The sequence below is a fragment of the Gekko japonicus genome, unplaced genomic scaffold (genome assembly GCF_001447785.1).
Source record: "Gekko japonicus isolate JY-2015 unplaced genomic scaffold, Gekko_japonicus_V1.1 scaffold1040, whole genome shotgun sequence".
In the NCBI taxonomy this organism is placed as follows: Eukaryota; Metazoa; Chordata; class Lepidosauria; order Squamata; family Gekkonidae; genus Gekko; species Gekko japonicus.
In genome coordinates, this window is record NW_015162511.1 from 601,819 (window position 1) to 628,427 (window position 26,609).

At 46.0% G+C, this 26,609-nt stretch overlaps 1 pseudogene; it reads left to right on the forward strand.

Moving 5' to 3' along the window:
- The first annotated feature begins 17,876 nt into the window (after window positions 1-17,876).
- Window positions 17,877-18,590, forward strand: LOC107106065 (annotated as a pseudogene).
- Window positions 18,591-26,609: the final 8,019 nt, after the last annotated feature.

Below are 26,609 nucleotides of genomic sequence, written 5' to 3' on the forward strand. Positions count from 1 at the left end.
TCAGATGTGATCAAATAATGTTCAGCTTCTTTTTGAAGCGTTCACTTTTTAGCACACAGTTGCAACAATGAAAAGTGTTTTAATCATGAAAGTCTCCTGATTGGGGTAGCCAGATCTCGAAAACTAAGCAGGGGCCGTCCCTGGCTAGTATTTGGATGGGAGACCTCCAAGGAATACCAGGGTCACGACACAGAGGCAGGCAATGGCAAGCCCCCTCTGAAACGTCTCATGCCTAGAAAACCCTACAGGGTCACCATACGTCAGCTGTGACTTGAGGGCACTCTCCACCACCATGACCATCAAGAAGGTCTGATACTTTTGTTATTACAAAAACAAATTAGGTAACTGTTGTTGTAAAATGTTGAAATTAATTTGAACAGAATCTAATAATGGCTTAAATCCAGCCTTTCACAGAACTTTACAGAATAGACAGGCAGATCCACATGGGAGGGGGTATGGCTTAGATCCAGAAGCAAGTGAGACAGTATCATTGGCAGTCCTTGGAAGTGACCTTTGCCATGGATGGCTGATTGTGTTCTTGTTCCTCTTTGATGATACTTTAGTTTCAACAGTTGGTCTGGTCAGTGATGTGGATTTTCCGGGAAAATTTAAATCAGAAATTTTTCTGATTTAATTTTAAGCAAACAATTTAAATGTTTAAACATTTAAACAATTTAAATGTTTAGGGCCTGTAAAACGGAGCTCTTCCACCAGGCTTTCGAGTAGGAGCCGCCGCCACCATTACTCCACCAACGCTTTTCCCATCACCGCACCCTTACCACCGCTGGTGCGGGTACCATCGGGGGTGTGAGACGTACCTGGCGGACGATAGGGCTGCGGGGACATATATATGGTTGTTGGTTTGATATACAGCTGTAGAACACCATCTTGATTTATGAATTGGAGCGAGTAGTGGAGCACCGATATTTTATTGATTGTATTATGTTGTATATTGTATTGTATTTTTATACTGTTCTTATTGTTTTATTAGGCATTTATGCCCTTGTTAGCCGCCCTGAACCTTCGGGGAGGGTGGGATACAAATCTAAAGAATAAATAAATAAATAAATAAATAAATAAAATTTAAATAATGTTATCAGAAGGCAAATTACCATGCACAAGCACTGAGTTTTTTTCCAATCTTCACATCCCACATTTAGCCCATCTAATTTATGGCACAACAGCCCTAATAACTACAGATAGGCTGTATTTACATATGTGTGGCCGAATAGTTTCAGTGAAAAACTAGCATTGGAAAAATTTCTGGACATTCACTGTGACCCGTTTGAAAAAGCTTTGTTATGCTCTTAGGTTTGACCCTTGACCACTCCAGAAATAGCTGACTAACTGTCATTTCTTACTAACAAATGGTATCTTAGTGAAACACGAAAGGCAAGAAGTCACTTGCTCATTGGTTGCATTTGGATTTCGTAAGCAAACCTCACTTTATGTGGTGGGCAGCCCTTTTCTGATATAACATGCCTGGTGCTATGACTGTGTGTATGGAACAAACACACTATACGTGATCCTCCTGACATGGTACTTCTGAACAGGGCAAATGTGTGGGTTTTCTACCTTGGTGTTTCTTAGTGTTCCAGAAACTAGATTAATTTGGGGTCTTGTACGTATGTTGTGAAACTGGAATATAGACGTGTTGCCCCTTTCAGAGGAAATGATAATTCCACATATTGGGACGATTGTAGTGCATTCATAAAGGTAAAGGTTCCCTTGCTCGAAAGCCAGTCGAATCCGACTCTAGGGTTGCGGTGCTCATCTCCGTTTCAAAGCCTAAGAGCCAGCGCTGTCCGAAGACGTTTCCGTGGTCATGTGGCCGGCATGACTAAACACCAAGGCGCACGGAACGCTGTTACCTTCCCACCGAAGTGGTACCTATTTATCTACTTGCAATTTCTTGCTTTTGAACTGCTAGGTTGGCAGGAGCTGGAACTAGAGATGGGAGCTCACTCTGTCATGCGGCACACTCGGGTCTCGAACTGCTGAACTACTGACCTTCCACAGCCTGCAGTTCAGCGTCTTAACCACTTGAGCCACCGCAGCAAGAATGTATGACTACATTCATACATGTATTCAAATTGAATTGAATGACTGAAAAGAGACAGATTCAGGTGGGTAACTGTGTTGGTCTGAAGCAGCAGAACAAAGTTTGAGTCCGGTGGCACCTTTAAATTTATTCTAGGTATAAACTTTTGTGTGTGTTAACACTGCACATGAAAGTTTATGCCTAAGATAAAACTTTGTTGGTCTTAAAGGTGCCACTAGACTCAAACTTTGTTCTAAAAAGAGACAGTGAGCCAGGAAGTCCTAGGGCTTGTTGTGTTTCTTCAGTGTGTTGTGCAAAGATTGAAGATTTCCTGACTTGGAACCGTCTGCTGTTAATTGTGATGACCAAGTTAGGGAAAATGACAAATGCTGTCTTATTTTGTTGGCTAAAACCTGGATAACAATTTAAAATCCTGATTTGTACATGAGAAAACAAGTCAAAGTGTGCCATTTTTTTCCAAGCTGGACACAACTACAGACTCCAGTTTGTTTTCAGCCTGGAAGTCCTGATCTCTGCACTATGCACAAAGGGAAAGGAGTACAGGAATCCAAGAATTTCTGGCTCATTTTACACGGGTTTGTTAGTGACATACGAATACAGCTACCAGCTTTCTTGGCTTAATGGAATATTTTTCACTATTTACTGGCGGTCAAATAATAGCTGGTCAGTTGGCAATACTTGATCAGGTTAAATGGCCAGTATACCCGTCTTACTTCAGTGAGGCAGTGAACGTTGGTGGTTTCTGAGGATGGGCAAGGCGATAGTGAGGCAGAAGAAAAGGCAGCATCCGTCATTGATGCTCATTTAGCACCAGCCATCTCTTGAATATTAATGGATGAATTCTTATGGACTCAGGGGTGGTGTTGGGTTATTACCGCTGCGGTGTGCATGGAGAACTTGTGACTTCATAAACCTCCTTTGGGTGACTGATGCAGAAAAAGGGCGAGAATGGAGAAATGGGAAAACCATGGCGTTGGGTTAAGTGCAAAGACTTGTGAAGTGTAAATGGGATACAGCTGGACCATAACTACCATTCTGAGATTCTCTGTGTCTGGTTTTCTGGAAATACTCAGAATCATGAATTCTTGCTCCTATACAAGTGTCAACACGCTAGGAATCCAGGCTGAAATTTTAGTCCATCTTAGAATTGGAATAATTCCTGTCTGGAAACAAACTGGAGCGATTGATATGGTATTTAGTACAGCTTGTAAGAGTCTGGTTTGAAGAAAAAGTAATCAACAAAATAGGATAAGACAAGAAGAGGACTTACGGGAAAGCTTCATCAGTGCTGCGCAATTGGTAGCACTGTTGTTTATCCCTTCTTAGAATCCAGAGTCTCTCAACAATGTTGTTGTTTCTAAAGCTAAATTTCTAGCAGCCTGAGTTTTGTTGAGGGATTTGAAATATGACAGCTGTATGTGCGAAATGCTCAGAGATCAGAAGGCAAGCAAAGCAAGGCCGATATCCCTTATGTTTTTGCAGATTGTAATTTTGTGCTCTTTTCTTGTAGTGGGCTGATGTAGGGGTTTTCTTGGTTTGAAATATATGCATCACAGAATGAGAACCAGATTATGGCCTCTCATAGCACATTCATGAAGACTGCATTCTCACGACATAAGTAAGCCAGTGATCGGCCTCTGGTTCTCGGTATTTGTTCTAGAATTCTGTTTTCCCTTTGAGGTTTTGGATGCCACTATAGTTGATGGTGTTTTGATCTTCCCACCAACATCTGGGATCTTGCTGCTGCTGTTCTATCCAGCGTTTTTGCAGGGTGTTAGAACTTTTATACTCTGGTTTGGTTCAGGCGTCACACCAAGCCATGGTTTGCAACTTTAAAATCTACAGGGAAACTGTGATTTACAGCTGTGTTTGCTTTCATTTTCCATCAGTTCAGTATTCCAAGTGCAGTAGCCTCCAAAGGCAGAGCGATGGCTAACAATAGCCATTTTAGACATGACTCCAAACTGTGGTTTGCAAGTGCATTTCAAACTCTGATTCTGACTTGCTGGCTGGTTTCAAGCCATGATTTGTCTGTTTCCTTCAGCAGAGTTTGATGTGATGTTTGAGTTGAGATGTTAACAGTAATCTTTACAACAACTCTGTAAGGGGCATCAGTAGTGCTCTGCCCGCCTCAGTAACCCATCTGCAATATAGGATAAAGTGGTTTTTTTGGAGGGTAGCCATGGTAGATAGTTTTGGAGGGTAGCTGTGGAACCAGGAAGGGTTCTTGCTGTCAAAACCTGTGGGTATGCACGATGCACTTGGCAAAGGAACGTTCACCTATTCCTCAAAGGGATGTAAATTAGAAAAGAGGTAAAGGGAGATGGAAAAAACCTCTGATCAGCTGCAGATGCCTGCGTTCTAAAGAGTATCAGAGTTTATGATGGGTCCCTTGAGAGTGTGTGTGTGTGTGGGGGGAGGATAAAATAGAAAATCTGGAGTCAGCACACAGCCTTTGCAGCAGATGCTACGTTGTTTAGAGATTGCTCTGATGAGCAGTCTGTGCTCTGTGATGGCAGCTATTGATAAGCATTTATGTCTTCTCTGTGTTTGTAAATTCCTCTAGAGAAGGCTGCACTGTTCATTTGTGTGTGTGTGTGTGTGTGTGTGTGTGTGTGTGGGTGAAACAGTGTTGGTACTCATAGACTGTAAGTGAAAAATCTCTGTCCTAGTTTCTCACCCCAGAGGCTGGCTTGGTGAGGTCAGGGAAAGGCCTCTGGCTGCCAAAAGGATGGTTAGAAGCAAAAGAGTCCGGGCGTGTGAAGTAATTTGGCCAGTTCTGCAAGTAAGGCAGTTCTAGGTAGGATAGGCTGACTGCTAAGAGAAATGGGGAGGGGGGGTGCCATTCTGTGGTGCAAGCACATGATTTGCATGCATAAGGTCCCAGGTTCAGTCCCTGATGCATTTGATGAAAAGGATTACAGGCCTCAAAGTCTTTGGAGACTTGCCCATCTCAGTAGGTGGCACTGGGCAGGAAGGACTCGTCTGACTTTGTGGTTTATGTATGCACAAAAGCATATGCCATTGAATGCAGGTGGGGGCCTGATGCTATCAGAGCAGAATTTCTTAGTTCCAAACTGAAACTGGGTGCCCTGTTTGGAATCCTGCCCAGAGTAATGCCACTTGGGTTAGGCATGGCACAAAAAAGATAACTGGCAGTTTGTGATGATGGCGATGAAGACAAGCGTTCCAGTAATTGTCCCCCTCTCCCCGTTCCTTTCATCATTTGGTGACTACTTTTTAATATGCATCTGACAAAGTGGACTCCGGCTCCCGGAAGCTGCTGCTGCTGCAGTAAATTCCCTTGTCTTTTAGGTGCCACAAGCCTCTTCATTGCTTTTAGCTTTAATATACTTTCCTGGGAAAGGGCTCAGTGCAGAGGTTGATCTTGGCTGTTCGCTGCATCCTGTTGCCGCGTAGGCCTTGTTAATATTTTATCATTTTGATATATGGGGAATTAATTACTGTCAACAGAGCAGATTTTAATCTAATCAGCTATTCCATACGCTGCATCAGTTGCAGACATCAAAGCGAGCATCAAAGTGCCTGGAATGAAAGCATTGGGTGAGCTTTCTGGGCCAGAGCAGTCGCTGCACGAGGGCTCCTCTGCTTGTCTGCTGTCCCTGGGCCTTCCCTCCTCCTGTTCACTCTTCCCTGGTTTATGGCTCTTTTTCTGGTGCTTCTAATGCAAGTAGGTGCTCCAGTGTCTGGCAAAGAAGTCCCGAGCAATGCTCCCTCTAAGCTGTGGAGTCTTGTGAGCAAAAATTCTACTTTGTGAGCTACTTGGCATGAAAGTTGTGAGCGAGCAATTTGGCTACTGTATAAATTAGTTTGCTCTGGAGCCCTCCTTCCTGAGCCAAGACAAAAATGTGTGAGCTGGAGGCTAAAAAACTGTGAGCTAACTCACACTAACTCAGTTTAGAACTCTGGTCCCAAGCAGTGTTCCCTCTAAGCTGAGTTCGTGTGAGCTAGCTCACAGTTTTTTTAGCCTCCAGCTCACACATTTTTGTCTTAGCTCACAAAGGATGGCTCCAGAGCAAACTAATTCACGCAGTAGCCACATCGCTCGCTCACAACTTTAATGCCAGTAGCTCACAGAGTAGAATTTTTGCTCACAAGACTCCACAGCTTAGAGGGAGCATTGGTCCCAAGTACAATCACTCCCTTCTAAGGCCACTGATTTTAATGGATTCAGAAGGGTGTCATTCTGTTCAGGATTACCCTGCTAGAGATGTGAAAATTTCTGAAGATTCTGAAGCCTTTGGGTGGGAAATGGAAATACTTGGCAATAATCACTTTCTTATTGAATATAAACTTATTTTACTGCTTTAACAATATAAAACGCATCATTTATAGCATCATATAAAATTGTATTACTTGGCATCAGTAGATTTATTTCCAGACTGTACCACAGAGGATAAGATTGATAAAACTGCAAAATGAAGCTAAGGACAGACCAGAGGGATTTCAAAATAAAATCCGAAGGAAGTCCCAGGGCCCCAGGGAAATATGAAATGTGAAGGGAAAAAATGGGCCATATTGGGAGCCAGGGAACCGGGGGAGGGGACGACGATGGATGGATGGACATGGAGCTATTGCAAGGTGTCTATGAATCCTTGTGCATACTTAGCATTATCACTTTGATCTTTCTGTCATTATGCATTTTCTCAGTGAATGGGCACTAAAAGTACAACTACTACATCAGGGGTTTGTGAATTTTTTTGATGTTTCAAAGGGGTCTTCATACTCAGACAGGTTGAGAGCCAAAATCAACAGAAACAGTGCCAGCAGCTTTAAAAAACGAGTACCTACAGAACTCTCAATGGCTGTTTGGGGTCGCTAGGCAACCGCAACAATATTGCCAAGGCTTCCCGGAGCCTTGTTTTTTGTAAAGCAAAGCCGTGGGGGTGAGGGAGAAGGAATGAATTCAATGCGGACAGGCCCAACAGCACTTACTGAAAACTCACTAGCCACAGAACGTGGCCTGGCAGTGGGTCACCTTACAACTAAGCCTGGTGCCGGGGCCACTGTGCAACTGGATCTGGTGCTGGCTGCCATGCAGCTGGCCAGACTTTTCCGGGGGGAGGTTGTCAGGGGTAGGGGAAGAGCGAAAGGTAGGTTGGCTGATGAGGTAGAAAGGAAAGAAGGAAGCAGACCCTATGCCAGCAGCCGCCATTTTCCTGGGCCTGGCTTGGCTCAGAGCTGGTGGTACAGACTGTTCCCAAGCAGACTGTTCCCGGGGAGAGGCAGTCGGGGTAGGGAGAGAGGGGAAGTTGAAGATAAAGGTTGGTTGGGTGGTATATGTGAATATGAGAGGGGAACAGGAAAGGGGGAAAAGCTACTAGGAGGGTTACTAGGAGAGAGAAAGATTAAATAGCTGGTTGGGGGAATACAGGTGGGTAATGAGATGCCCCTGTAAATTCCTGCAGGCCCCTGTTTGTATTTAAGGGATTTCAAAATATAAATGCCTTAGTTTTCGACATGCAAAATTGCACTTTGGTGTAGTGCTTAAGTGTGCGGACTCTAATCTGGGAGAACCGGGTTTGATTCCCCACTCCTCCACTTGCAGCTGCTGGATGCCCTTGGGCAAACCATAGTTCTGATGAGAGCTGTCCTTGAAAGAGCAGTTCTTGAAAGAGCTCTCTCAGCCCCACCTATCTCACAGGGTGTCTGTTGTGGGGAGGGGAAGGGAAAGGAGTTTGTAAGCCACCCTGAGTGAAGGGCGGGGTATAAATCCAATCTCTTCTTCTTCTCTTCTTCAAATATACCAAGTACTAGAGAGGGGGATTCCTGACCTGGGTAGCCCAGGATAACCCAATCTTGGAGACTAAGCAGGATTGGCACTAATGTTCCCTCTAAGCTGTGGAGTCTTGTGAGCAAAAATTCTACTTTGTTAGCTACTGGCATTAAAGTTGTGAGCAAGTGATTTGGCTACTGCACAAATTAGTTTGCTCTGGAGCTATCCTTCCTGAGCTAAGACAAAAATGTGTGAGCTGGAGGCTAAAAACATGTGAGCTAGCTCACACTAACTCAGCTTAGAGGGAACACTGATTGGCACTGGTTAGTATTTGGCCAGGGTTGCTGTATAGACACGGGGGTGCGTTCAGACGCGCCGTTTGATCTGGTGTTGTGACAGTTCAGCAAAGGATTTTATATGCACGATCACACAGTCAACAACTACTTCCCGTCCCCAGCCGTTGGTTTCTGGCTCAAAACCGCTTTAACCCGGAGTATTTTGTTACCAGGTCCCAAAGTGGTGTTTTCTCAGCTCTCCCGTTTAAAGTCGCATTTTCCCCTGTGTGATCACTCCTCCGGTGTCAAGTCATTTCCGGTTTAAACCCCCTACCCGCTTGGAACCTGCCCGAGGCTTCCACTTTTTGCCCATTTTTTTTTAGCGTCGGCAGTGCGTGCATAGACAGAGCTCCGCTACCATGTTTAGAAAACTGACATTTAAACCGTCACTTGTTTTAGAGTTTAGATGAGTTCGGGATCTCACGGAGGCCATTTTTGGGTCAAACGTTTAAAGGGAAGTTTTTTGTTGGAGGGGTTGGATTGATTTGCCCTGGTGGTTCTGCGCATGCACCATGGTAGTTTCGCCCCCCCCCCATTCTATGGATGAGCGCCTATGTGCACGCGCATCGGTAGTGTAGATGCCAGGGAGTGACATGACTGCACGGTGAGGCGGGATAAGGGAGGTAAGTGTGATCGCGATTACCCAGATCAAATATAATCCGGTTAGAACCGTAGCAGTTTAACCCACTCTCAGCACGCCGTCTGACTGCACCCAGGGAATGGCAAACCACCTTTGAATGTCTCTTGCCTTGAAAACCCTACAGGGTCATAATAAGTCCGTTGCGACTTGACAGCCAAAAAAAAAGGGGGGGGGGAAATGCGAACTACTGCACCCCATGTTACTTTAGTGTAGGGTCTTGTTTTTTGCCACCTGAAAGTAGGAAACAGTAAAAAGTCAAAAATAGAACACAGACATTTTGTAGAAAACAACAACAGAAGTGTGCTGTTCGATTTGAAACCATTTGATCCAGTCACAATAGGACTAGCAGCATATTTGGAGATGGAGCTAAATTTTATCACATTGAAATCACTTTATTATACACTTGACAACATATTAATTGTAGACAAAATTAGGTGGTTTCATGTGGCACTGGCCATGTATAATCAACCCTATTTTCTCAGAATTAAGGGTTATAAACAGTGTTCCCTCTAAGCTGAGTTAGTGTGGGCTAGCTCACAATTTTTTAGCCTCCAGCTCACACATTTTTGTGTTAGCTGGGGAAGGATGGCTCCAGAGCAGACCAATTTGTACAGTAGCCAAATAGCTCACTCACAACTTTCATGCCAGTCACTCACAAAGTAGGATTTTTGCTCACAAGACTCCATAGCTTAGAGGGAGCATTGGTTATAAACCTGCTTTTTTTTAAGCATGAAAAGAGAGGTGGTTAGAATATGGATTTCTGCCCCCAGTTCTAAAACTTGTGTGAGCTCGAAGATTGTGATAAAGGCAGCTGATGCGCAGCTTACGGAAAAGAGGATGAAGGGAGGCCTGCTGACTCTTTGAACCATTTTGAAATAATGCTGCGAGGTAAGATTCTTTCTCCGAATCCATTGAAGACGAAGTGAGAATGTAAAGGCTTTGAAAATACAGGAGGGTAGGTTCAGGTTGAATAGCAGCCCAGCAGTGGGATTACTAAAGTGTTCAGGAAACGTGAACGTTTTCAAGGCAGGCTTCCATAAATGTGGTTGCCAGTGTGAGGTGATCACTTGTGTGGTGGTTAGGTATCAAGCTAATGGTATCAGGAGAGACCCAAGTTCAGACACCCTCACTCATCAGGTGACCAATCTGTAAGCCTAACTTTACCTCAGAGGGCTGCTGTGAGGGCAAAATAGAGATGCTGAATGGTTGCCTGGTACCCATGGGAGCTTTGGGGATGGGGCGAGGGCAGACATGGCATTGTATGATGCTTCAGAAGAAGAAGAAGAACCTGCTTTTTTTTAAGCATGAAAAGAGAGGTGGTTAGAATATGGATTTCTGCCCCCAGTTCTAAAACTTGTGTGAGCTCGAAGATTGTGATAAAGGCAGCTGATGCGCAGCTTACGGAAAAGAGGATGAAGGGAGGCCTGCTGACTCTTTGAACCATTTTGAAATAATGCTGCGAGGTAAGATTCTTTCTCCGAATCCATTGAAGACGAAGTGAGAATGTAAAGGCTTTGAAAATACAGGAGGGTAGGTTCAGGTTGAATAGCAGCCCAGCAGTGGGATTACTAAAGTGTTCAGGAAACGTGAACGTTTTCAAGGCAGGCTTCCATAAATGTGGTTGCCAGTGTGAGGTGATCACTTGTGTGGTGGTTAGGTATCAAGCTAATGAGAAGTGGAGAGACCCAAGTTCAGACACCCTCACTCATCAGGTGACCAATCTGTAAGCCTAACTTTACCTCAGAGGGCTGCTGTGAGGGCAAAATTGAGATGCTGGATGGCTGCCTACCCATGAGAGTTTTGGGGATGGGGCGAGGGCAGAGATGACATTGTATGATGCTTCAGAAGAAGAAGAAGAGATCGAATTTCTACCCTGCCCCTCACTTGGAGTCTCAGAGCTGCACTACATCAAACTGCACCAAACTGATGTCTGGGCGAAAAACCATATGTGATGTCAGTGTGTCAGCCAGTGTTCTGGAAGCTCCTTGATATTAGCAAACTTTTTGGTATTACCGTAGAGTTTCTAGAGTTTTGACAGATGTCATATCTGGGTTTTCACCTGGACTGACAGTGATGTGTCCGTATGTTGCACAGCATCATTTCTGGCCCCTGTTCTGCTGCCTGCCTGGATTCAAGGGGAGGGCCCAGTGGGCAGGAGAGTGCCCACCAGAAGTAAGCAAATGGCATGCCTGAGATGTTTGGGTGAAAAAACGGATGTGATGTCAGTGTGTCAACCAGTGTTCTGGAAGCTCCTTGGTATTAGCAAACTTTTTGGTATTACCGTAGAGTTTCTAGAGTTTTGACAGATGTCATATCTGGGTTTTCACCTGGACTGACAGTGATGTGTCCGTATGTTGCACAGCATCATTTCTGGCCCCTGTTCTGCTGCCTGCCTGGATTCAAGGGGAGGGCCCAGTGGGCAGGAGAGTGCCCACCAGAAGTAAGCAAATGGCATGCCTGACACAAAATGAGAGGGAGAAGAGACTCATGAGCCCCTTGAAGGAAAGGGCAGGCTAAAAATTAATAGGTTGCAGTTGGGAACAACAGTTTTCTTCCTGGCAAATGGCATCTGTGGATAAGCACAACTTGAGAGACCCTCTCATCTCCTCCAAGGCTTCTCTTGCTTAATGTTGGGTGGAAGAGATCCCTCCCTTCCCTTCTGGGACGCACGCAGGGCTAGAGGAATGGGATTCACTCATCTCGAACTCAGCTGGGAGATTTAGAACTCTCAGTTGTTTTGTGTGCCCCTAAAGCCCAGTTGCCAGGAACTTGCTGGGAAGGGGTAATTCTAACAACAATTTTCTTCCTGGCAATGGCATCAGTGGATAAGCACAACTTGAGAGACTCTCTCATCTCCTCCAAGGCTTCTCTTGATTAATGTTGGGTGGAAGAGATCCCTCCCTTCCCTTCTGGGACACACGCAGGGCTAGAGGAATGGGATTCACTCATCTCGAACTCAGCTGGGAGATGTGGAAATCTCAGTTGTTTTGTGTGCCCCTAATGCCCAGTTGCCAGGAACTTGCTGGGAAGGGGTAATTCTCCCATTTTGCACAGTGGTGCTGGCCAGAAGAAGCGAAAGATCTCATCCCTTTCCTGTGTCTCCTGCCTAGTGAGAAGTGGATCCCTGGCACCCCAAGCCCTCTGCAAAAAGGTTGATTTCCTTCTAGCTTGTATGCGGGCTTTTGTTTTTTGGAGGGGGTGTTGTGTTTTGTGGCTATAATCCTTGCAAAGTGTCGCGCTTGTACCGGTTTAAATTGTAATGTAGAAAATGCCTTGAACCTGGGTGACCTGCCGAAGCAACCATTTCATTTTGCAATGACAGCCCTTGAGGCCAATGCCAAGCTGCCCATATTGACAGCCAGACCTGAGTCACGCAAGGTCTCTGTGGACTGGAGGTGGGTGTTCCTGCAGCCAGCAGCAGCCAGTCTCCAGGAAGGAAAACAAGTCCTTGGAGGTTTTTGACATCAGGCTGTCTCCTGAGAGTTGCCCCCCCCAGTGCTTGAGAGGAGAAAGGTGCACAAAACCCGAGTCTCCCTTGTGACTGCAGAGGCTGCTCGGGCCTTGAAAACTGAGGGAAAGCAGTTGATGGGAAGGCAGCGGGATTCTTTCCAGTTCATCCTTAGGCTTTCTTTTTAATCCCTTGTTAGCATTACCGGGAAGGCAGGCACGAAGTACTCGGGCCTGTAGTTTACCTTGCTTAGCAACAGGCTGAGATGAAAAGGGCTGTTGGGTTGGATTCTTTTTGGCAGCATTTGTGTTGCTAGCCAGCCATTTGTGGCGTTTTGAGAGGATGTGGAAGTAAGAATTTAATTAGCGCTGGGCTCTTAAAACAAAAGGCTGCCTGTCTGGTCTAATTAGGCCTTTCCAGCAAGGGTGTGTGTGAAAAGGTCAGGGTCGAATGGCAGCCACACAACCAGTTTCAGAAGATCATGGTCTTCGAAGGGTTGACCTGTGGCGGTGAAAGTGTGGAAACTTGAGTTTTGCACACCACTTTGCCAAGTCCCGGACTGTCCACATTGCTTTCTGGCTGACACAAATCACTCGACAGGAGATGCACATCCAAGCCTGGGGCAAGTGGTTCTGGGATTCTGAAGAATGCAAGCAGGAGGTGGAGTTTTTTAAAATCCAGCCTTGCAAATAGGAACATGCTAACTTTATGTAATTGGTCCACCTAGCTTGGCAGTGTCTATTTTTGCTGACATTGGTCTCCAGGGTCTCAGGCTTTGGTTGGAGAGTCTGGGTGCTGGACCTGGTATCCTCTTCATGTGTACAAGAGCCTCCTTTTACAGTGGCCTGGTAGCTGTTCTTACTCTCCACAAGCAAGCAGGCCAGTGACTGGCCATTTCCTTGTAATCCCTGGATATTTTCTGCAAGCAAAAATGAGGCATACGTTGCAAAATGAAAATATACATTATATTCTAATGTATCTCTCTTTTTTGCATTTTCATTTTCCATAATGATGAATTATTTAAATTTGCAGCCAGTTCTATACCACAGGCTCAGTATAGGTAGTATTAATGGGAATTGTTATACTCTGCTCTGGATTTTTACCACACAAGCATAGAAACTGGTCCTTGAGTACAGGATTCATTGTACGGAGGATCTCTGATTTAATGTTTTCTAAAGAGTAATTTTTTGGTGAAAGTGAAAGGTCTGAAATTGAAAGTGTGCTTCACTTAACTGCGTGTCTGAGAAATCGCTCTTTAGTCGCCTCCTTTTCAAGTTTTGCTTACCCCAGGAAGGGGCTTGCCCGTACCCTTGGGGCTATGTTGTGACTTACCACAGCCGCATAGTTTTCTGTGAACAAAATACAAGGGGCTTGTTTTTCCAGGATATGCTAAAGGGGGCTTGTCTTGGTTTGGTGTAGTGGTTAAGTACACGGACGCTAATCTGAGAGAACCGGGTTTGATTCACCACTCCTCCACATGCAGCCAGCTGAGTGACCTTGGGTCAGTCACAGTTCTCTCAGCGCTGTTCTCTCAAGAGCAGTTCTCTCAGAGCTCTCTCGCCCCCACCTACCTCACAGGGTATCTGTTGAGGGGAGGGGGAAGGGAAGGGAGTTTGTAAGCCACTGAGACTCCGAGTGAAGGGTGGGGTATAAATCCAATCTCCTCCTCCTCCTCCTCCTCTTCTTCTTGTTGGTCATCCAGGGTAAGCCAGTTTTAGAATTAGTTCTCAGGAACAGCTGATGAGGAATGCATCTGGACTATACCTCTCCTGACTCCAAATGGCAGGGCTCGCTTGGTGGAATGCTGAAGAAAATAAGCCTGCCTATAGAAAAGTCATGAAGTTGATCCCCGGGCATCTGATTGTGTATAGAGGAAATTGTGTTTGACGTTTTGTAATCTCTGCCCTCCCCACTTGTGACCTGAAGTGGTGTAGTCCAGAAACAAGTTTGTTATCATATTTGCTGTTTGTGAGAACACTGCCGTATATGTTAAAGGAATGTGGGTCGTCGCCACAGGTGTCTTTTTCCATCTCTCTAAATCTTCCCCATCCTCCCCATCAATATTGTGTCTTTTTGAACATCCACGTGGCCATGGGAGGCAGCACAGTGTAATGATCATGTCAGGATAGGACTGGGAGACCCAGGTTCAAGTCCCACTCAGCTGCAGAGCTCACTGAGTTAAGTTTGGGCCAGTCATTGTCTTTCATCCTAACTTATATGCTTACTTAAAGTTGGGGGTGAAGAGATGGGACTGGACAGAGCACCAATAGGCCACTAAAAGTTCCTTCAAGGAAAAGTGGGATAAAAACATAGGAGGGGCAACATGCCTTGGTGGAGGGAGTGGGGGCTTGTCCCACGTTGCATGCAAAAAGCCACTGTATGAATTTGGCGCTCTGTGCATTGGCCCGTTTTTATAGGCTTGATTTGTGCCGTGTTTACCCCCCCCCTTTTAATGAGGGGGAAGGATTACACAATGATGCTGATCGAAGCTGATGTGCATAATGCTCAGCCCCCACAGTTCCTTCCACACACAGCAGGGAGAATTGTGCCTTCGTGCATTTTCTGTCACAGAACAGCAGTCCCTGGCAGGAGGGATGTGTGAATCAGCCCCGTAAAGAACCGTCTTCAAGCAGTAGAGAATTTGATGTCATTTGCAACGTCAGTAAACTCGGAAGGTGATGGTGAAGGTATTTGGTTCCAGGATTCGGTGCGTCGAAATGACACCTTCCCATGGTGTTGGTTGTGCAATCTAGTTCTGAAGCTGAAGGATGGGAAATTGTTCCTGGAAAAAAAAAGAAGGCAGTAATAGAGGATTGCGATAACAGTTGCCTTATCTGGAATCAGCAGTGACCCAGGCGGTTGGAGGTGTGGATCCGCTGAATCAGCACACCTTAAAAGCAAGAATCCTCTGCCTGGGAGTGCCCCTTTCTCATCTGTCCCCTATGTTTTTCTCTGCAACTCGGCTATCATCCTGCTGTGTTTGGGAATAACCCTACAGAAGAAGGTGGCCAGGAGATCATTGTTGAAGAATTGCTGCACTTGACATTTTCAATGTTTTGTCTCTTTTTCTGCTTGTTTTTCCTCCTTGGAAGGAGAATTGGCCTTATTACTGGGCTTTTGCATAGAAATGTAAGAAATTATTTTGCTGCCTCTGTTTAGCACTTTAGCACTGCGATTTCCTCCTTCTTACCTGAGGAAAAGGAGGGCTTGGTTGCTCTCAGCTGACTTTTTTCTTTGAAAACGCATTTTCTGTAAAAATGTGTTCGCCCCACCTGTGTTTTAGTTGAAATATTTGAAACTATTCCAAATGGTTTTCCTCATACTTGTACTTTTGCTTTAACATGCTAAGTTTTCTGGCTTATTTACTTATTTCATGTACAGTCCACTTTTCTCACTAAGATTCAAGGTGGATTACGTCATTAAAAACAGTGCGATAAAAACAGTACAATACATACAACAAACAAGGCAATAAAACTGGACTGCAAAATAAGAGAACAATGCAATAAAGGCAGCAAAACATGTACAATGGGCAAGTTTAATTGAATATGTAAAATTGTGATGATTTTAGCCCTGGTCAGACTTGACCAGCTGGCTGTATAAAGTCAGGCTCACTCATCCAGTGTGGTGCAAAGAGACGGGTCAGGGAGCAAAGCAGGTTTAAATTGTAGCACTACATGTCCCTGAATCCCCTTTCCATCGCTCTAGAATATTCAGGCCAGATTTTGTCATGGGTTTCAAACCAGAAAACCCCAGCACAAAGTTAAGAGAGGTTCTTTTTACAAATTTGTGCCCCTCGCCCCTGGGTTGGGCAGGGAACCAACCTGTTATTGTATTTCAGAACCTTCTGCTCATATAGTTTACCAAAGTGCTCGTTCCTCTTGGCTCACTCTTATGGGATAGTGGCCAGAGCTCTATTTGGCAACTTTTTTGGGCAGGGGCCGTATTTTTTATTGAGTAAGAGCTGGAGGACCACCAAGATTGGGTCTGCCTATGGGCTCGTTTTCAGTGAAGGAAATGCAGGCGAAACGGCTCTTCAGTGCCCTCTCCCTGCCAGTATGAATCGCAGTGGCGTTATATACCTCAGTCAGTTTCTCCTTCGTATTTTCCAGTATTGGCTAGAGATGTAAAATTTCCGGAAATTTTGAAGCTCGGAAAAAACCCCGTTTTTTTCCCGGAAAAAAACGGAAATTTTCGGAAAAATTGGAAAATGCTACCTGAAATGCACTCTGACAGTATCTGTTGTTGTTCATGCTGTTAGGAGGTGGCAGCAGAGGCCTCTGTTTGAGTCTGGGGTCTGTAGGAGAATGCAGCTGAGGTCCATCAGGAAAGGTCTTGTGATTGAAGGTTATGCTGGGGCAGGAGGTCAGGTGAGAAGCCCCCAAGGCTGTTGGTTGCCTGTCTGGGGGCTTCAGGGCTTCGCCGACAACAGAGTCCACTCTGTTAAGTATTTATCTTGTCTTGCCATTAGTACGTTTAATGCAAAAAGAAAGGGAAAAAACCCTCCGTATAAATAAACCTCCAAAAGCACTCAGAGCACTAATTATAACACTCACAAATTATATACATAAATCAGCAAGAACAAACATAAGAAACAACTGCAATACAAATCTTGAAATCCATATGAATAAACTGTGCAATAGGGAAAGGTCAAAGTTCATGAGTCACAGAACAAAGTATTAGATTCCAAATTCAAAAGTCCCCTCCATATACCAATGGTACTTCGGGTAAGTAGAATCCTCTGCACTTGAAGACTTAAAGTTCTGCTCATATAGCAGCTCAACACGTTTAGTTCCAGCTTACGGGGCGAACGTGTGTTGTAGCACCTCGTTTCACAGAAGCTTTATCCAAGATGGAGCTGTAACAACTTAACAAGATTCAAAATTACCGTACTGCACAGTAAAACCTTTCATGTCACTGCATTCTTCCAAATGGTCGTATGCTTAATCTTTTTGCATTCACTTCGTCCGTGTATCTCACTTTTGTTGCTATTAATACGTTTAAGGCGACTTGGGGACAAAAGTTGCAGTCGTACCAGTTGGAAACCTGAGTGTGGGCGGATTTCCTCACTACGGACAGCTGGTAACTGTTGAGTGGCCAAAGTAAGGATGGCAAATGGAGAGGCCTGTCTTGCGTCCTCTTGTCTAGTGTGGTAGTTGACTTCTCTGCCAGTGGCGGGGCTCCCCATTTGGCACTGAACCTCATGGGGATAGAGAGAAGAAGAGAAGAGATTGGATTTATACCCCGCCCTTCACTACCCAAAGGAGTCTCAGAGCGGCTTACAAAGTCCTTTCCCTTCCCCTCCCCACAACAGACACCCTGTGAGGTGGGTGGGGCTGAGAGAGCTCTTGACAGAAACGGCTCTTTTTCAAGGACAGCTGTGCCAGAGCTTGTGACTGACCCAAGGTCATCCAGCCAGGTGCAAGTGGAGGAGTGGGGAATCAAACCCAGTTCTCCCAGATTAGAGTCCGCGCACTTAACCACTACACCAAACTGGCTTTTGCAAGTGTCTCTGGCTTCTGCATAGTCTTCTGCAAGTCTCTCTCTCAGCCTCCTGTAATTGTTCTGAGGGAAAAATGCGGGCTGGAGCTCCCCCAGGGGAAGGGTGGGGAGTGAAGGTAATAAATAATTCTTCCCCTCTTCCCTTTACAGGTGGCTGACCTGCCTCCCTCGTTTTTAACGCTGAAGCCAGATTGTTTTATCTAAAGATGGAAACACTGGAGTCGGAACTGACTTGCCCAATTTGCCTGGAGTTATTTGAAGACCCGTTGCTTCTCCCGTGTGCCCACAGCCTGTGCTTCAGCTGTGCCCACCGCATCCTCGTCTCCAGCTGCGCCTCTGGCGAACCCCTTGAACCTATCACTGCCTTTCAGTGTCCCACCTGCCGGTATGTCATCTCCCTCAACCATAGGGGCCTGGAGGGCCTCAAGCGCAATGTGACCTTGCAGAACATCATCGACCGCTTCCAGAAGGCCTCGCTGAGTGGCCCCAACTCCCCCAGTGAGAACTGCCGCGAGCGGCCGTACCGCCACAGCCCGACCATGTCTGCTGGCGACAGGATATCCTGCCAGTTCTGTGAGCAGGACCCTCCCCGTGACGCCGTCAAGACCTGCATTACTTGCGAGGTGTCTTACTGCGATCGCTGCCTGCGGGCGACGCACCCCAACAAGAAGCCGTTCACCAGCCACCGGCTGGTGGAACCCGTGCCCGATGCACACTTTCGTGGCCTCACTTGTCTGGAGCACGAGAACGAGAAAGTGAACATGTACTGTGTGGCTGATGACCAGCTCATTTGTGCCTTATGCAAACTGGTGGGGCGGCATCGAGATCACCAGGTGGCGTCCCTCAGCGACCGGTTCGAGAAGCTCAAGGTAAGAATGAGGGATGGGGGTGAGGGCATGGTCTGGTGTTTTGTATCCTCACGACTTCAGACTGTTCTTCGGTGTTCAGAAGTTCATCTCTGTAGAATTTCAGTAGCTTGTCACTCAGGACCACATTTCCCATGAGGCTCGCGAGGAAAAATGGAGGAAACAGAAGGGCAAGAACTGTAAGAAAATACCTGTTTTAAACTCTGTCTAATGTGTCTTCTGTTGCACGCGGAAAGGCATGAAACTCAGTGTTTTTGCCCTTGCATCATATTTGCAAATAAGTGTTTGTCATTAGCTTCCCCAAAGGCCTTGTTTACATGGGGAAAATGTGAGTCTACCCTATTTGTACAGCAGTTGTTTTACCTAGGTTATGTCTTGCATGTGTCTTCCATTGGTCAGTGTCCTTTGGGCAGCTTTTACAGCTGAACAGTAGAAGCGAGTGTAGTTTTGCGTGCCCCTGAGCCCAGCTCTTTCCCACATTCCTGCCCTGTCACTTGGGTTGTGGGAATTGGTTGTTGAGCTGAGCAGGAAATTGGGGTCCCTGGGTTTTACTGCCTGTTATGTATCAGGTGTTCTCAGGTGTCGTTTCTGTAGGCATAATATTCCTTGTGGCAGTAGGGACTATGAAATTGTAGGCAGGCTAAAGGGTTAGGTGGAGAGAGGCAACTGGATAGCAAGGTGCTTGTTTCTTAGGAATGAATCTGTGGAATTCTGGGTATGAGAAAACTGGGTTAGCACCTTGCCTGAGGGGAAGGCCCCAAAGCTGAAGTGTAGTTGGAAGAAGAGTTCGTTTTTATTCCCTGCTTTAATCTACCTTAAGGAGTCTCAAAGCCATTTTGAATCTCCTTCCTTTCCTCTCCCCACAACAGACACCCTGTGAGGTAGGTGGGGCTGAGAGAGTTCTGAAAGAACTGTGACTGGCCCAGGGTCACCCAGCTTGCTCCATGTAGAGGAATGGGGAATCAAACCCGTTCTCCAGATCAGAGTCTGCCATTCTTAAACACGACACCACACTGGCTCTCAGCGTGTAGCGTGATGTTCAGAGTGTGAGATTAAGATCTGGGAAAACCCAGGTTCAAATCCTCACTCTTCCATGGAAGCTTCTGGGTTGATCTTGGGCCAGTCACACGTTCTCAGCCTAGCCTTCCTCACAGGGTTGTTGTAAGGATAAAATGGTGGAGAGGAGAATGTCGTAAACCACTTTGGGTCGCCATTGAGAAGAAAGGCGGGGACGGGGTATAAATGACGTAAACAAAATGAGTCTGGAGGGATTATAAAGGTTTGAGATGGTATGCCCTGGGGGAGTTAAACAAAACCACGGAACAAGCTGGTAAAACAGTTCTGAGCTTACTCATTCCCTTTCCAGTGCGCCCAGCCCTTGGCTGTTTTTGCGAGACGCGAGACCGCAGAACACTGCAAGCCTTAAGGCGCTTCTAGTCAGCTCAGCTTGTCTCATTTGAGCCAGAGATTCCAGCAGAGGGAAGCAGTGGAAATATTGATGTTGAAGAATGTGGTCTCGGGGGGTGGGGTCCCTTCGCACTGCTAGGGAAGGGAGCCCTCTTCAGTGGGGCTCCACTGGTGCCTACGTTGGGTGTGAAGAGTCTGGGGGTGTTCCTGGATCCCTCCCTCTCCATGGAGACCCAGGTCATTGCCACTGCCAGGTCTGCCTTTTTCTATCTGAGGCGGATCAGGCAATTAGCCCTGTATCTTGCTCCCCGAGACCCATGCAATGGTCACTTCCAGACTGGATTATTGTAACTCTCTCTACGTGGGGCTGCCCTTGACTCTGCTCCGGAAGTTGCAGCTAGTGCAGAATGTGGCAGTGCGGGTGTTTTGGGTTTTTTTAAGCCCCCGGAGGGGATTTTTTATTATTTTGCTAACTACAAAAAACTACTACAAAAAAAAGGAAAGGTTATACCTCCTTCATGGAAAGACTACACGAAATGGATCTAAAACTGAAAAGCAAAATTGTTTTAGTCAAGATGTAATGGTATAACATATTGCTACTAACACTACAACCTAACAGGTCAGTCCTCCATACATAGAAAGGTATCATCACCTGACTTTCTAAACCTAAATGTTTATTTGATTTATAGTTATATTTCTTATTTTTCGAAAACTTTTGACTACTTGTTTTTCCTAAAAGATTGATGCATAGATCAAGATGTTACTCGTACTTAAAAAACTTATGTCAATTCTGAAGTGATTATATTTGGTATCAACATCTGTTTGTACTATTGAAACTTCAATAAAAAATAGTTAAGCAAAAAAAAAAGGAAAAAGGAAAGGGAACTACATATACAGGATAAAGAAAATATACCCACAACTACCTAAGGAGATCTTCATTGGCTTAGTTACGGTAAAACTTCCCTTCTTTTAAACATTAAACAAACTCAGTCAAACATTGATATTACTTTTTCTTTCTAAAACTCTTACAACTTCACTGTCTAAAGACAATACCCCCAAGTTATCCCTTGTCATCGTTTCCCAAGGCACAATTCAGAGTCCTTCAGCCTTTACTTCTCTTTTCCCCGTCTTTTCCGCAGCTTGTAAGGACTCTTTGGGCCGCTGCCCCCTTTTCAGACAGGGAGTCCTCTCTGGAAGAACCAGAATCCAGCTCACCACTCAATTTGCTGTCCTCTTCTTTTTGCTCATCCCCTGGTCTTCCCAGCTGAACCTTTAGAAATTCTTTAGTGACAGAGTCAATCTTTTCTTTTTTATCTTTAATCTTGAAAGTGACTCCCTCTGGAAACAACCATTTATATCCAATTGAGTTTGTCTGAAGATAAAGCACCAACTCTTTGTACTTCTTTCTCCGTTGTCTCGCCTCAAATGGAATATCCTTCAGCGTTCTGAAAGCATTTTCTCCAACTTTCAGGGGCGCTCCAGAAACCGCTTTCAGGATTGCATCCCTCACATGCCAGCAGGACTCTTCTGATGTTCTCAAGGGAAGGCCTCGGTTTCTCTGCCCTGTTGTTGGCCCTCCAGAAGAGGGAGGGTAAGTTGCTTCCTCCCTGCCTCTCCCCACCCCTGCCTGGCTGGGGCCAGGGAGGGCCTATGCGGGGCTTCCTTGCACTCCCGCCGGTCTTGCAGGTCCACCGCCAGGCCCCTCATGGGGCTCGGCAATGGAGCTGCAAGGCCGGCGGCGGTGGCCGGGACCGTTGGGGGCGGGGTGTGTGGCCTTATGACACACTTCCGGTGATGTCAGGGGGTGTGGCCTTATGACACACTTCCGGTGATGTCAGGGGGTGTGGCATATGCTAATGAGTTATGCTAATGAGTTCCTCTAGCTCTTTTTCTACGAAACGACCCCTGGTGACGTTATGAGCTACTCAGAGAGGGCGCTCAGGTGAGTAGGGAGAGGTGGGGGTGGTAAACAAGTATAAATACAGACGAACTGAGGGTCTGTCCAGAACTGCAGGACACGGGGAGCAGTCTGGAAATCCCAGCACCCTAATCTTCCCCTTCAGGATTCTGCAAATTCTCAGGGCTTTGAGCAGACCTCCATACACCCCTCCCCCTTTAAATGGAATATCAGCTGTTGTGGACATTCCATGCTTTGGGAGCATACTCATTCCTCATCAGCCTGAGTTTTGTGTGCCTGTAATGTTGTGTGATTATAGTCATAATTTTCTGCATGTTTGCAAAGTGCCCCAAATAGAGACACCCTCAACTTTGCCACTGGTAGCCTGGTTCTCCTGCTCCCGTGAATAGCATGGGGACCAGCCGCTTTACTGTAAGAAATAGTGATGGGCTAGTTGGGAAAAAATTATTTTCAGAAGTTCATATAGTTACGAGTGGTGTGAAGAGACGGAACAGAAAAATAAACCCGTCTCTGTCAAAATGGTTAAATTGACAGGTAGCTAACCCACCCTGTCATGTGGTACATAAAGCTATGGAATAATCATTGCCAAAGGATGTTTTGGTGACTGTGTCAAAGATGGCTTTAAACTGGATTAAAGGATAGCACTGTTATGTCATCTAGATGAGGAACAGAAGTTCAGAAATGGTGCACCTTGGATTTCTTTATACTGAAGAACTGGGGTTGGTTCATGACCATGTTGGTTTCGACTGTGTATTTCCTTGGTCGTTTTGGCTGGGTGCTCTTGAAGCTATAGTGCCAGGCTAGGTAGACTTTTCCTTGGAACTACCAGAACAGTGATTGCACTCTTTCCGTCCTGAGCTTTTCCTTCTTATTCCAATGTGTGTGCCTACATCGGAGAAACGGACAACCGGGATCAACTGGTTGAAGTGCCTTCCTTAGGAAAAGCTGAAGAGTTTGGGGCTTTTTAGGGTAGAAAAGAGACAACTAAGAGGAAAGGCGTGTGATAGAGGTTTATAAAAACTGTGCTTGGTGTGGAGAAAACGGATCGAGAGAACTTGGGAGTACCCAGTAAAGCTGATAGGCAGTAGATTCAGGATCGGTAATACTTCTTCGTGTAATGCAGAATTATTGTATGGAATTCACTGCTGTGAGGTGTAGCAAAGGCCACTAGCTTAGAAGACTTTCAAAAAGGATTAAACAAGTTCAGGATGGATAGTTCTCTCAGTCGCCATTAGTTACCTTAGTGGAGCCTCCATGTTCATAGGCAGTGTACCTCTGAATAATGGATGCTGGGGGACAACAATAAGGGGAAGGCTTTGGCTTCTGTGCATGGCTTGCATTGTATTTATTTATTTAAAACACTTTTTGCTGCTTTTCCAAGGGTTCACAATGCGGTGAACATAAAACATTTGAACAATTAAAAGCACAGAAAATTATAAATGCAATTAAAAACACCTTTAAAAAACCCTAGAAGGAGGGCCAATAACCGTTATTGGGGATATGCCAGACAAAATGAAACAGTCTTCACCTGCTGGCAGAAGATACTGAAAGAGGGAGACAGACGAATCTCCCTAGGGAAGGAAGGCCAAAGTTTTGGTGCCACGACGGAGAAGGCCTTTTTCAGGTCACCACCTGTCTAGCCTCAGATGGTGGGGACAACTAAAGCATGAGCGGAGTGAGTGGATTGGCTTGTACAAGAGAAAATGATCTTTAAGGTACGTTGATCTCAGGCCATACAGGGCTTTAAAGGTGAATACCAGTACCTTTAATAGACCCTGGAAGCAAATTGGAAGCCAGTGTAGATGGAACAAGTCTGGAGTGCTATACTCCCTATGACCCACTCCAGTCAGCACTCTGGCCGCAGCATTACATAAGAACATAAGATATGCCAATGTTGGATCAGGCCAAAGGCCCATCCAGTCCAACACTCTGTCACACAGTGGCCAAAAATACCAGGTGCCACCAGGAGGTCCACCAGTGGGGCCAGGACATTAGAAGCCCTCCCACTGTTGAACCCCCCCCCCCAAGCACCAAGAAGACAGAGCATCACTTGCCCCAGAGTCCCTATCTATACCTTGTGGCTAATAGCCACTGATGGACCTCTGCTCCATATGCTTATCTAATTCCCTTTTGAAGCCATCCATGCTTATAGCCGCCACCACTTCCTGTGGCAATTCTGTACCAATTGTAGCTTCCAGACAGTCTTCAAGGGCAGCCCCATGTAGAGTGCATTGCAGTAATCTAATTTAGATGTTACCAGTGTAGTTTAGATGCACCACAGTGGCAAGATCTTTTCTACCCAGGAAGGGTTGCAGCTGGCTCACCAGGTGAAGCTGGTGGAAAGCACCTTTGGCCACCACTTCCACCTGTTTATCTGACTGGAGGCCCATGTCCATGAGCACCCCCAAGCTACGAACCTGTTCCTTTAGGGCGAGACCAGCCCCATCCAGAACACAGGATAACCCATTTCCTGACTCAGACCTCCCCCCCTCCCCCGTAGCAATGTCATTTTGTTGGGATTAAGTTTCAGCTTGTTAGCCCTCATCCATTCCAAAACTGCCATCAGGTACCTGTTTGCAGTTTCCACAGCCTCCCTGGAAACTGCTGGTAGTGCGAGATAGACCCGAGGGTCATCTGTGTATTGGTGGCAGTTCAGCTCATATCTCTGGATGACCTTTCCCAGTGTTTAGTTTCATTTATTATTGCGGTCTTGAGACCAACGTACAGAGTAAGCATAAAACAGTCATAATATACAAAATACAAAAAAATTAGAAATCTGAATTTAAGAACTTTTAAAATGTGATTCCCGCAATCTAAGAATTAATGATTTCCCAGTGGCTTTACATAGATGTTGAAAGGCATGGGAGATAAGATGGACCCTTGAGGGATCCCATAGGCCGAAGGCCAAGGGACAGACCAGCAGTCCCCCAGCCACCGTACTTTGAAACCTAACCTCAAAGTAGGCCTGGAAGCACCGCAGAACAGTGCCTCCCACTCCCCAAAGACGAACTGGAAGGATACCGTGATGAATAGTATCTAAAGCCACCGAGGGGTCCAGTAGAATTAACAGGGTCACACTCCCCCTGTCCATCTCCTGGCACATGTCATCTACCAGGGCGTCCAGGGCTATTTCAGTCCCATGATCAGGCCCGAAACCAGATTGAAACAGATCTAAACAATCTGCTTCATTCAGGAATCTCTGAAGTCGGACAGCCACCATTCACTCACTCCTTCAGTCACCTTGCTCGAGAATGGTACATCTGAGACTCAGCTGTAATTATTCAACTCTCCTTCCGTTGGTATCTGATCCGCCACTGTGGGAAGCAGGGTGCTGGTCTAGATGGACCATCGGCCTAACCCAACAGGGCTCTTTGATCCTTATTGGAGGGGTTTGATTCATGAATTCTTTATTGGATTCTGTGAGTGGAGAACCTTCTCGTTGCCCTAGAGAGTGTTCTTCTCGTTTGAGTGTTGGGGAATCATTCCCTTCCTCCCAGTCCATGCTGCATATTGATCTAAAGTTAACTGTCCTGCGCTTTCTGAGACGGGTGATCAGACATCTCCGCGTACTTTCTAGGCTCCCTCTGGAGTGCTTTGAAGCTTGGCTTTTATGCCGGTTATTGAGGCTCGGCTGGATCTGACAGGAATTGGAATGTCTGATTTTTTTTTGACCTATATAAAGAAAGGCATTTCTCTCCTATGCATGGCATAGAAAAATCTGTAAAATAATATTCAGTCCAGAAAGTGTTGGAAAATATCCCCTAGCCGACTGTCAGACGTCGGTCTTGCAGCCAGGGCTCTGAGGAACTCAGGGCAGTCCCGTGGAAATAAGGGAGCACCCGGCTGTGGAGACTGTCTTGCCCTGTAGACTCTTTGGAGCCGAGCTGTCCTGGAAATAAGCGTTTGTCAGGGAAGCTCTCTACAGCAATATGCTGAAGTGCGGCTGTACAATCGGGCTGCCTAGGTATTATTTTAGCTACTTGTGAATGTTTGCAAGTCAGATTTAAGCGGCCGCAGTGTAACAACAGGTTGAGCCATCCCTCTTGAGGAAAGCTGATACCTGATTATCAGATGCAGTTTCAGATTCTGAGGCAGTGGCTGCTCTACACTGGTTTCATTTTTCGCCCAGGGAATGCTTGGGTTACTTCTGGCTATCGCTGGGTGCCCATAATCCAGGCCTTGACTTGAAATATTACCGGATTCCCCGTCTTAGCTTGTTAACCTTTGGTATGGTGTGTATCTGCGTATGAATGCATTATCGGTACGTTTCTAAAAGGGGAGAGGCTGGCACAGCGCCCTCTTAAACTGTGGAGCCCTGTGAGCAAAAAATCTACTTTGTGAGCTACTTGGCATTATAGTTGTGAGCGAGCGATTTGGCCGCTGCATAAATCAGTTTGCTCTGGAGCCCCATCCTTCCTGAGCGAAGACAAAAATGTGTGAGCCGGAGGCTAAACAACTGCAAGTTAGCTCACACTAACTCAGCTTAGAGGGAACACTGGGGGCTGGGTCTCTCAACCGTCTTCCCTCTAACCTCAAGACCTGCAAGGGCTCAAGGAAAAAGCCCTCGGCACATGTTCTTTCATTATCTTTGTTGTAACTTTGGGGAGTGGTGGTGGTGCTGGACTTCCGACTTCCGTTATCCTACAAGTGGTATCACATTCCAGAGCCCACCGTCCCGCCGTCTTTGTTATCTTCTA